The following is a 9,165-nucleotide window of genomic DNA, read 5'->3' as shown; positions in this document are numbered from 1 at the left end:
GAAATTAGCTTTGCGTTACTAACTCCAGGGCCGGTGAGAGAAGTAAAATCTTATAACGAAAAAATCGGCCATGTAAAGCGTCTAGTGGCGTTTAAGCGTTTAAAATCTCAGGTTCTTAGTCAGTTATTCATCTTAAAGCGTATTGTTCGGGAACGACAGCGAAGCCAAGAGGAAATAAACGAAGTTACGAGAATGACTAACGAGGAGTCCTCGAAACCGCTTTGAAACACCCTGCAGGTGGTTTTTAAGATTTAATGTGCAGATGAAGTGAATAGTTTTCCCTCTGAACTGAAGTACTGAATACACACCACTATTTGCTTTTTTTTTTTTTTTTTATCATCATTCATCCGTTAAGATGTTAAAAATGATAAGACGATTCAAAACAGTGCAAAGTCAACACTGAAAACCAGTTTGAAAACAAAGTCAGAGCCCAGAGGCGGTTAGAAAGGTAAAGAGGGAATTCATATCCTTCAAAAAGGGGGGGATGCAAACTTTTAAACTGATGCAACTTAGACTGTTTCACTATAAATGTCTTAACACACTCTGAGCAGTAGGTACTGAATCGAACGCGGTACGCACCGGATCGACGGCCAGGCAGTAGGTACTGAATTGAACACGGTACGCACCAGACGCAGCTTTGGTCAAACGTGGCTCAGGGAACCGAAACGACTTGAATAACGGGGTAGATGCTGGCGTTTCTTGATGCAGCACCCACGTGTATGGTGCGGTGTTGGGAACCAAAGTTTTGTGTTTTTTAATAACAGGAAATCAGTTCTTGGAAGACAATGGAACACAAGAGTACTTATTATGGATGACAAATGAAGATTCAGGAGGTTTAGATTTAGTCTGACATGCATCGTAATCCAATATTTCACTGAGTGCGGTGTGTGTATGGCAATACTCCGTACGTATTTACATCAGCTATCGTATTAAACACAAATCCAGCGTATGGAGCGTGAATATTACTAGAATCATCGCTCGGGTGTGCTCTCGTCCTCGTGAACATCGGAATGATGGACGTCTTGACTAATGGGTGTGTGTATCCAAGGCAGCAGCTCGCGATAAGATGGTGCCCACAGCGGTGCCGGAGACAGGACTGTAATTACGGAGCCCGGGTGTTAGACGGGTGCATTCGTTACTAATTCCAGCCTTCGGGAGCCATGTTAACACCCCTCTCTCTCTCTCTCTCCTCTTCAGAAAGCTGCTCACCATTTCTCCTCTTTGTGAGGAGAAAAAAAAAAAAACATCATAGGCTTCGATATGCACCATCATTCATTAGATCGGCATCAGCGCCAGCATCCCTCCAGATGAATGGAGAACAGTGGAAAAATCCTGTTCGTGAATAAATTCTCATTCCGCATGTCACGGCGGGACGGGTTGAGCTTGTGAAAGAGATTTATGGGCTTAAGGGATGAAATTATGTCTGCAACCACTAATCAACAATCAAATTTCATAATAAAATATGCAACAAATTTCATCGTCAAATCGTTGGTCCATATTACGAAGCTTTTTGAATCAATTAGCTTGAAAGCTTGAAAAAGTAATGAAACTGTTTTGTCGACACTAAATCGTGTGTGAAGTCATTCGATCATCCTGCTTTCGGTTCATATTAAACGCGCTGGGAATCGATCCCAAAACGAGTCGATTCCCTGATTCCTTGATTCCAAGCATTAAAAACTAAGAGTCAACTCTGAAGCTTCGGAGTCGATTCCACACACCAGAAAGTGACTCACCTTTTACAAAAGGATTCGGAACTGCTGTTAGTGCTGAAACGATTTTTCCAGACAAAAAATAATAATAGGAATCTTAAAATCTGGACGTTTTAATAAGATTTCTACATAATCTACTGGTTCTGAGATACCTTTTTGTTGTTTTTTTGTGATATTGATATCGTATCATCATGAGATACCTTTCTAATTATGGTCGGTATCCTCAGGTGTCAGTCACTTCATTACTTCCTTGTTATTCGCTATAAAACCAAAATTTTTCTCCCAACTGTTTCAGCTCCCCTCTTTATTTTATACGTTTGTTAATTGAACAAAAATATCTGACCCCATCGTGGCCCTTCGAGTGAAACACGTGGTGAAGAAGAGTTGCGATGTGATATCTTAGCCTGCCTATGATGTCCTGCCTCTAACCCAGACACGCCCAAACCTTGTGTTCCTGTGTTGTGCTTATTCATAAAGTCCTGGCACGTGTTGAACCTCATTTCCTAGCCACGTTACCTCGTTATGTCCCCAGTTTCCTGCTTCCTTGTTTTCCAAGTCGGTTACTAACGTTTCTGGTTTTGAGCTCAGCTTACCGGTTTGCTTATTTTGTTTTTGTCTGATGGAGTTTCAAAGAAATGACGGAACTACAGAGACTAACCTTCATAGTTCGCATATCGTTCTGTCTGATCTGTGTCTGATCGTTACGCTCGACTTTGGAAAAAAATGTCCCAATCTGCCCGTTGTGTCGTTTCGCAAGCTAAACGACAAAATAAACCTTCATTATGGATTAGCTGGCCTGCGCGCGGCACGGGATACGTTTACTCACAACGTTACTTCTGTTCTGAAAACACTCTTCGGAGAGTGAATACTGAAGTTCTGTCCCGAATGAGGTACTCCACACTTACACTATGCACTGCGTACTCCATCGTCTAATGTGTGGGGATTTTAGAAAGGTAATATCGTCTCAAATAGAACGCTATCGGGTTTTTACTAACTGGAAGTATAAGCCGCTTCCTAGTCGACGGCACATGACGTCATACGCATGTAATGCGACGCCGCTAGTTTGACCCTAATACCCAGAGTCGCTGACAATAACTTTCTTCAGTTTACTGTTTATGTGAACGTTACCTTTTATTCCCAACATGAGGAAGAAAGTCCTCGAAAGCAAGGGAGCATTTTATATTAAACACCGCAGACATCAAACAGTGCTGCACGAGCACAAACATGTTTACATCCGGAATGCTCCACTGTGTGTAAGAGGCGGGGAAAAATAATGCATAAATACTTATGAGATGAGATATATATATATATATATATATATATATTATATATATATAAAATATATATAAAATATATATATATAAAATATATATATATATAAAATATATATATATATATATATATATACACACACACAAAATATTTTTTTTTTTTTTATTTAAGATTATATTGTATATAATTATTTATGCATTAATTTTATGGATGCACAAAAAGCACTGAATTAAACTACAGTCCTAAATGAATAAAATATATTCTGGTGTGTGCGCGTGTGTGTGTGTTGGGTTCTTTTCGATTTTGGACAAACAGTAAAGTTTTAAGTTTTAGTCTGAGGTTTATATCTGTAACTCTCGGTTTGTGTATTTTATTTTAAATAAACAATAAAAAGGGTACTGAACGTTTGCCCCGCCCCCATCCGATTAATCGAAAAAATAATCAGCCAAATAATCGATTGTGAAAATAATGGTTAGTCGCAGCCCTAATTTGAACTCTCAAGCTTCCGATCAGTAACCCAACGTCTTCACCGATGAGCGAATCACCGCCTGTTCTTCCGTTCTCCGAGTGTATATGAGCGAGGACGGCTAGAGGGGCCTCATTCAGCTGCTCTGTGACGGTACATTGCTCATACACAGCAGAGAGGCACGTGTTTCAGAGAAAACATGTTCGTCTTCACTGATATACCGCACGCTAGTGACTGGGCTACAACTGGCAGTGTCTACACCGGTGGAAAATAGATTGGGTGCCGATACTTGTAGAGTCGATTGGGTAGATAGATAGATAGATAGATAGATAGATAGAAGTATGCGTATGGTGCACGGAAGACAGGACCGTGAAGTGATATTCGCGTCATATCGGCCACGTTAACCGGAAGCTGACAGATGCAGGGAAGAAATCTTTATCGTTTTTAATCTCCGATGCGAATCGCGAAAATTTCCGTTATGATGATGTTTTTTTTTATTGATGAACGGTGTCGACACTAACCGACACCGAGCCGGAGTGAACTCTGTCGAGACGACCCGTTCGGCCGACCTCGTGATTGATGGTGTCCGTGTTCTCCTGAGCTGTGGAGAGCTTTTGTAAATGCCACAGGTGACGTTTGATTTAAACACTGGTTATGCGATGCTTCCGCTTAATCCATCAACATTAGAGCGTGCAGTCGCTCGGGTTCTGAAAGGCTTTTGAGAATCCCTGTGCTGCCAATCATCCGCCCAGGCTCTCGCGCTCTCTCCCCCTCTCTCCATGTTGCAGAACATGTGCGCCTCCGCCCACGCGCTCTCTCGATCGGCAGCTTAATACACAAAAATGTGGCACTGTATCCGCATCCTTGGAGTGCTTACATAACCGATATTAGAAAAACGCTTGTAGAGGAGAGCGCTAACTTGCAGAAACACGTCTCCACGTTAGCGTTTTGTCTACGGACGTTTCACGTTTGACCGAGTACACGACTAGACGAGTACCGCCGCTGTATACTTTAAGACCTCGTGTGATCTGCGTTGCTCAAGTAAACATCTAAAAAGATTACTCCAGTCTGTATTCTTCTGGAATAATCTTCAGAAATGCGAAGCTCGGCGGTTCAGGTCGTGAGTTCGAATCCCGTCACCGCCAAGCTGCCACCGTTTGCTTCCTCGAGACCCTTAAGCGTCAACGTCTCAGGTGGATGGACGAGCGTGAATGATTTTCCGTGTCCACGCATGCAAAAGAAAACCTCAGTCTCCTCTCCGTGACAGTAGGAGCGCAGAGATTAAGGTTCTGTCCTCATGATTGTCGGTTCAAATCGTGTGAGAACCAGAACGTACCTCCCACGTACGACAGAACGGACGCTGCTCAGCTAATCACGTTAGTTCAGACACAAAAACGCTGCTCATATATGTTCAGAATAAATAAATAAAAGCAGCAAGAACCGATACACAGCAGTCATGACAACAGCTCAATCAACTGGTTATATTCATGACCGTCATTAAAATAATTAGGAACTGCAAACAGGACTGATTGAGTCGGTTGAATGAAGAGGAAATAAACATGATGCTGCTGACTGCGACAAATTAATAGGAACCACAATGCTGATATTAATGCCAACGCTGATGAGGAAGCAGCAGAAGCCAGCGCTCGAGTCAGGGACTCAAAGCTCTTCTTTAAAGCGTACCTCCGCCCACACAACGAACACAGCCAGAGAGGAGAGATCAGAACAAACCAACGCATCGACACCACACTCGGAGACGCACCAAGCGACAATCCACCACCTGCTTAAAAAAAAAAAAAAAAAACGCTGCCTTCCAGTTCGACTCGGACGCCCGAGCTCGCAACTCCATCGTTTTAGAGCGGAGCGCGTGTGGACGTCACCGATCACTCATCAGGCGCTTAGGAAGTGTTTCTTCTCTCAGAATATAAAGTCAGTATTGAGAGATTTTGTCCAAACAAATGAAACACCACTATAACCTCATTTACAGTAGATGTAATATCTTAGTTACTGTTCACAATGTGGGCGGCCATGTTGGAATGGCGACACTTCCTGAACTCGGGGTTGAGGACACACGCCTTCCTGACTTTCCAAGGTCAAAACTAAGAGTGAATTACGTAAGCTCTTGTGGAATAGGACTCCTGATCCGACACACTTACTACTTAAAACATTCTCGGTTAGCGATGAAAAGCTAAGACTAGCACCCGGATTACCAAATCCGTCCACGTTGCGAAGTCCAGTTGCTCCGTTACTGCGATATATCGTTATAAAAAAAAAAAAAAGAAAGACCTCGCGTTCCAAGACATAAACAAACCTGACGTCACACCAACATGGCGGTGCACACACGTGCACAATTCCATTTACATCCTTTTCCCTACTTGATTATATTTGTGTGGCTTTTGCGTTGTGAGAACAGTTGTAACGTAATTCCACGATTCCAACACGACTGCCGTAACACGTCGTTTTTATGATCCATGTTATTTCTCTTTGTTAATCACGCAGAAATAATTCCTCGTTCTGGGCAGCCGCGTTTTTGTTCCCGACAAAAACACGCCAAGTGTGACTGCGGGGCCTTAACGTGCGAACCAGCTTCCTGCGTTCTCTCTCGTCCGCGCCATCAAACGTGTTTTAGTCACACAACAAAAAAAAGTGAGCGTGAACACGGATTTATATCCAGCAGCCACTTTGTACATTTCTCTTCACACCTAGGGGTAAGTTAGAGACACCACATGTATGGAGAAAACCAGAGAACCCTGAGGAAACCCACAGCCGGGGAGGATCATGTTAGACAGCTGCGCATGCGCAGGACAGTTACCCATCATTACTAAGTCTCCTGTTTGTTTGTTTTTTTAACAGTAGTTATGAGAACGTTAAAATGTCACCCTGACGAAGGTAGTTAGCTGTTTATGTAAGTTACGTGTGATTTGTGGCCCGGATATCACGCTTTTTGCGTTAACGGAATATTAAAATGATCCGCGCTAACGTTAACACGACTCGGTAGCTCGGCGTCGCACAGAAGCTGCGCGAGACCGAAATTTCTAACGTCTTCCTTGCGCCCCTCCGCGTGCGCGACAAAATCTGACAATATACACGCCGTAATTGCGTCGTTAAGGCGAGCGCGCATTTAATATCGCCACATTTCAACCGAAAAAACGAAGGTTTAACTTTTATCTCTCGCTAAACGCTGGAGATAACGTTCATATTAATCCTTCTCGAGGGTCGCACGCGCTCGGCTGTTTTTATTTTTTAAAAAGAAGGAGCGGGGGGGGGGGGGGTGAGGTAAATAATGCACGCGACGGTTAAATCAAAGCAGTGTTTGCAGACTGAACTCACCTTCTCTCTCTCTCTCTCTCTCTCTTTCTCTCTTTACTCTCCTCTGTCTTTCTCCAGCCTCGTCGGCGTTTCTTCCCTCAGATAAAAAAAAAAAACTCCAACAGCAGTGGGTAAATAAAATAAAAAACTGTGGACGAAGCGCGAGACAGTCTCCGAGTCACCCACCGTCGGGCTGCGTCTGTAGTTTTAGGCAAAAACAACTGTTAAATGAAGTGTGCTGTAGTCCATCAGCCGCGCTGCAGCTCCTCTCTCTTCAGACTGTGCCTCTCTTTCTCCCTCTCTCTCTCGCTCGCGCAACTTCAACTCAGAAGTTCATACAAAGTTCCAGCTCCGCCTCCGCCTCGCGCCGCAGCTGCTGAGATCTCGCGAAAAACTCAACCGTCGCTGTGCTTTCGAACTAACGCGAGATTTCACGAGAGCCAAAGAACGCCCCAGTTAGCGTTAAAAACCTAGTCCGGTTTGTACGGTACATCAATCCCGTCCACTACATGGGTTTAATTTCCATTCAGTTCAGTGCTACTTAACAACACACGTCGTCACAAAGCAGCTTTACGGCAATCCCACAGCAAATCCCTATTAAACAAACAAACAAACAAACAAACAAACAAACAGTCCCTGAGGCGATATAGTGAGAGGAACCAGACTCACAAGTGAGCTCGTCCTCTTCGGACGATTCTAAATCGCTACTCTTCTACAGATCTACAGTACGCTCTAAAGTTAAACACAAGGCCTTCCAGGTGATTGCGAATCCGGGACGAGTCCTGGGATGAGCACGGGACGGTCTTTATGATTACAGCAGCAGTTCACACGCTGAGTGCATTCACGCTAGAACGTTCGTTTTTCCACTTTTTTTTCATTTACCTTCTCAAAACAGTGATTAGTGTGGTCAGTGTTATAGACTTAACCAAGTGACTGAATATGAATTGGTCTACAGCCATTTAAAGGTAGAGAAAAGGGCCTTTACACTGTTCACAGTGTGAGCAGCCATGTTGGTTCGACGTCGCTCCGTGAATGAGGAAGGAACTGGTCATTGGAAAGACCATCCCGAGTTGACGAGTTGATCTTTCAAGTTGATGGGGCGTTTTACTGGTCGGAGGTGATGAATTGCAAGTTGCAAAATTGCCTTGAACAGAACTGAGACTTCAATGACAGTGGAAAGAGAACAGTGACAGTGTGACAAGCGATATTTCCCAATCCCTGTTTAACACACAGAATAAGAATAACATACACATTGGTTTCATCTTATCCTGTCATATACTGTATATCCTCTTATCGCTTGTATGTAGACATTATGAAGAAAAATGAAGTTTGGACGCATATAGCAGACATTTTTAAGTAGTTCTAGAAGAAGTAGCTTTAGAAGATATATATAGCTACTACAGTTTCTCATAGGAACTAAAAACACACACACAGTACTCGCAAGCACAGTTGTGGTTACTACACCCCCACAAAACTATACCATATATAAACTCTCGACTGATTCTTCAGACCAATCATATGGCGTGTTTGGTTTGATGTTTTTTCAGTTCCCCAGTCACAACTTTAGTTCCTACCTGCAATTAGTTTCCATGTACTGTTTGATGTACAGAACGGAAGGAAAACCATGGTTTTGTCATATATTAACATCTTATTAGGAATAAAAACAAAGCCTGGGAAGAAGTAGCAGAGATCATTGCTGCATCTTGTCTCGCTAGTGTGAATGAAGTGTTAGGTTTACATTGTAGACCTGTAACCCAACAGTGGCGCGCACAGTGACTGAGTGGTTAGCACGTTTGCCTCACACCTCCAGGGTCGGGGGTTCGATTCCTGCCGCTGCTCTGTGTGTGTGTGGAGTTTGCATGTTCTCCCCGTGCTGCGGGGGTTTCCTCCGGGTACTCCGGTTTCCTCCCCCAGTCCAAACACATGCATGGTAGGCTGATTGGCGTGTCCAAAGTGTCCGTAGTGTATGAATGGGTGTGTGAGTGTGTATGTGATTGTGCCCTGCGATGGATTGGTGCCCTGTCCAGGGTGTACCCCGCCTTGTGCCTGATACTTCCTGGGATAGACTCCAGGTTCCCCGAAGCGGTATAGAAGACTGATGGATGGACCCAACGGTGGCATGTTTACACTATCCATCAATGGAAATTGACAACTGTAGCAACAATTGTCTGAACTGTAAAGTTCGTATGAATTTTTATAGTGGCGTTAAATGTAATGTGCCAGTAAAAGTTAAACAAACAACAAAAGCTATTTAACAGCTAGTTGAAATGGATTTCTTTATTTATTTATTTGTTTGTTTATTTCTTTTTTAAATCAGCAAGAATATTATGTAAGATTATAATATTATAACATTAATGATCAAGATGGCAACCTGTGTATGGGCTAGCTGCTAATTCCATATACTGTATC

At 43.3% G+C, this 9,165-nt stretch overlaps 1 protein-coding gene across 4 annotated transcripts in view; it reads right to left on the bottom strand.

Annotated features, from left to right (window-relative positions):
* Positions 1-7,082, bottom strand: part of sipa1l1 (signal-induced proliferation-associated 1 like 1) — a 71,536-nt gene extending 64,454 nt beyond the window's left edge. For all 4 annotated transcript variants that reach the window (XM_053675650.1, XM_053675653.1, XM_053675654.1 and 1 more), the window contains exon 1: positions 6,778-7,082. The gene's annotated coding sequence lies outside the window, so the exon portion shown is untranslated. The remainder of the gene's footprint in view (positions 1-6,777) is intronic.
* Positions 7,083-9,165: the final 2,083 nt, after the last annotated feature.

Source organism: Ictalurus punctatus, chromosome 25 (genome assembly GCF_001660625.3).
Source record: "Ictalurus punctatus breed USDA103 chromosome 25, Coco_2.0, whole genome shotgun sequence".
NCBI lineage: Eukaryota > Metazoa > Chordata > Actinopteri > Siluriformes > Ictaluridae > Ictalurus > Ictalurus punctatus.
Note: the sequence above shows the minus strand (reverse complement) of the source record. Positions and strands in the feature narration are given on the sequence as shown.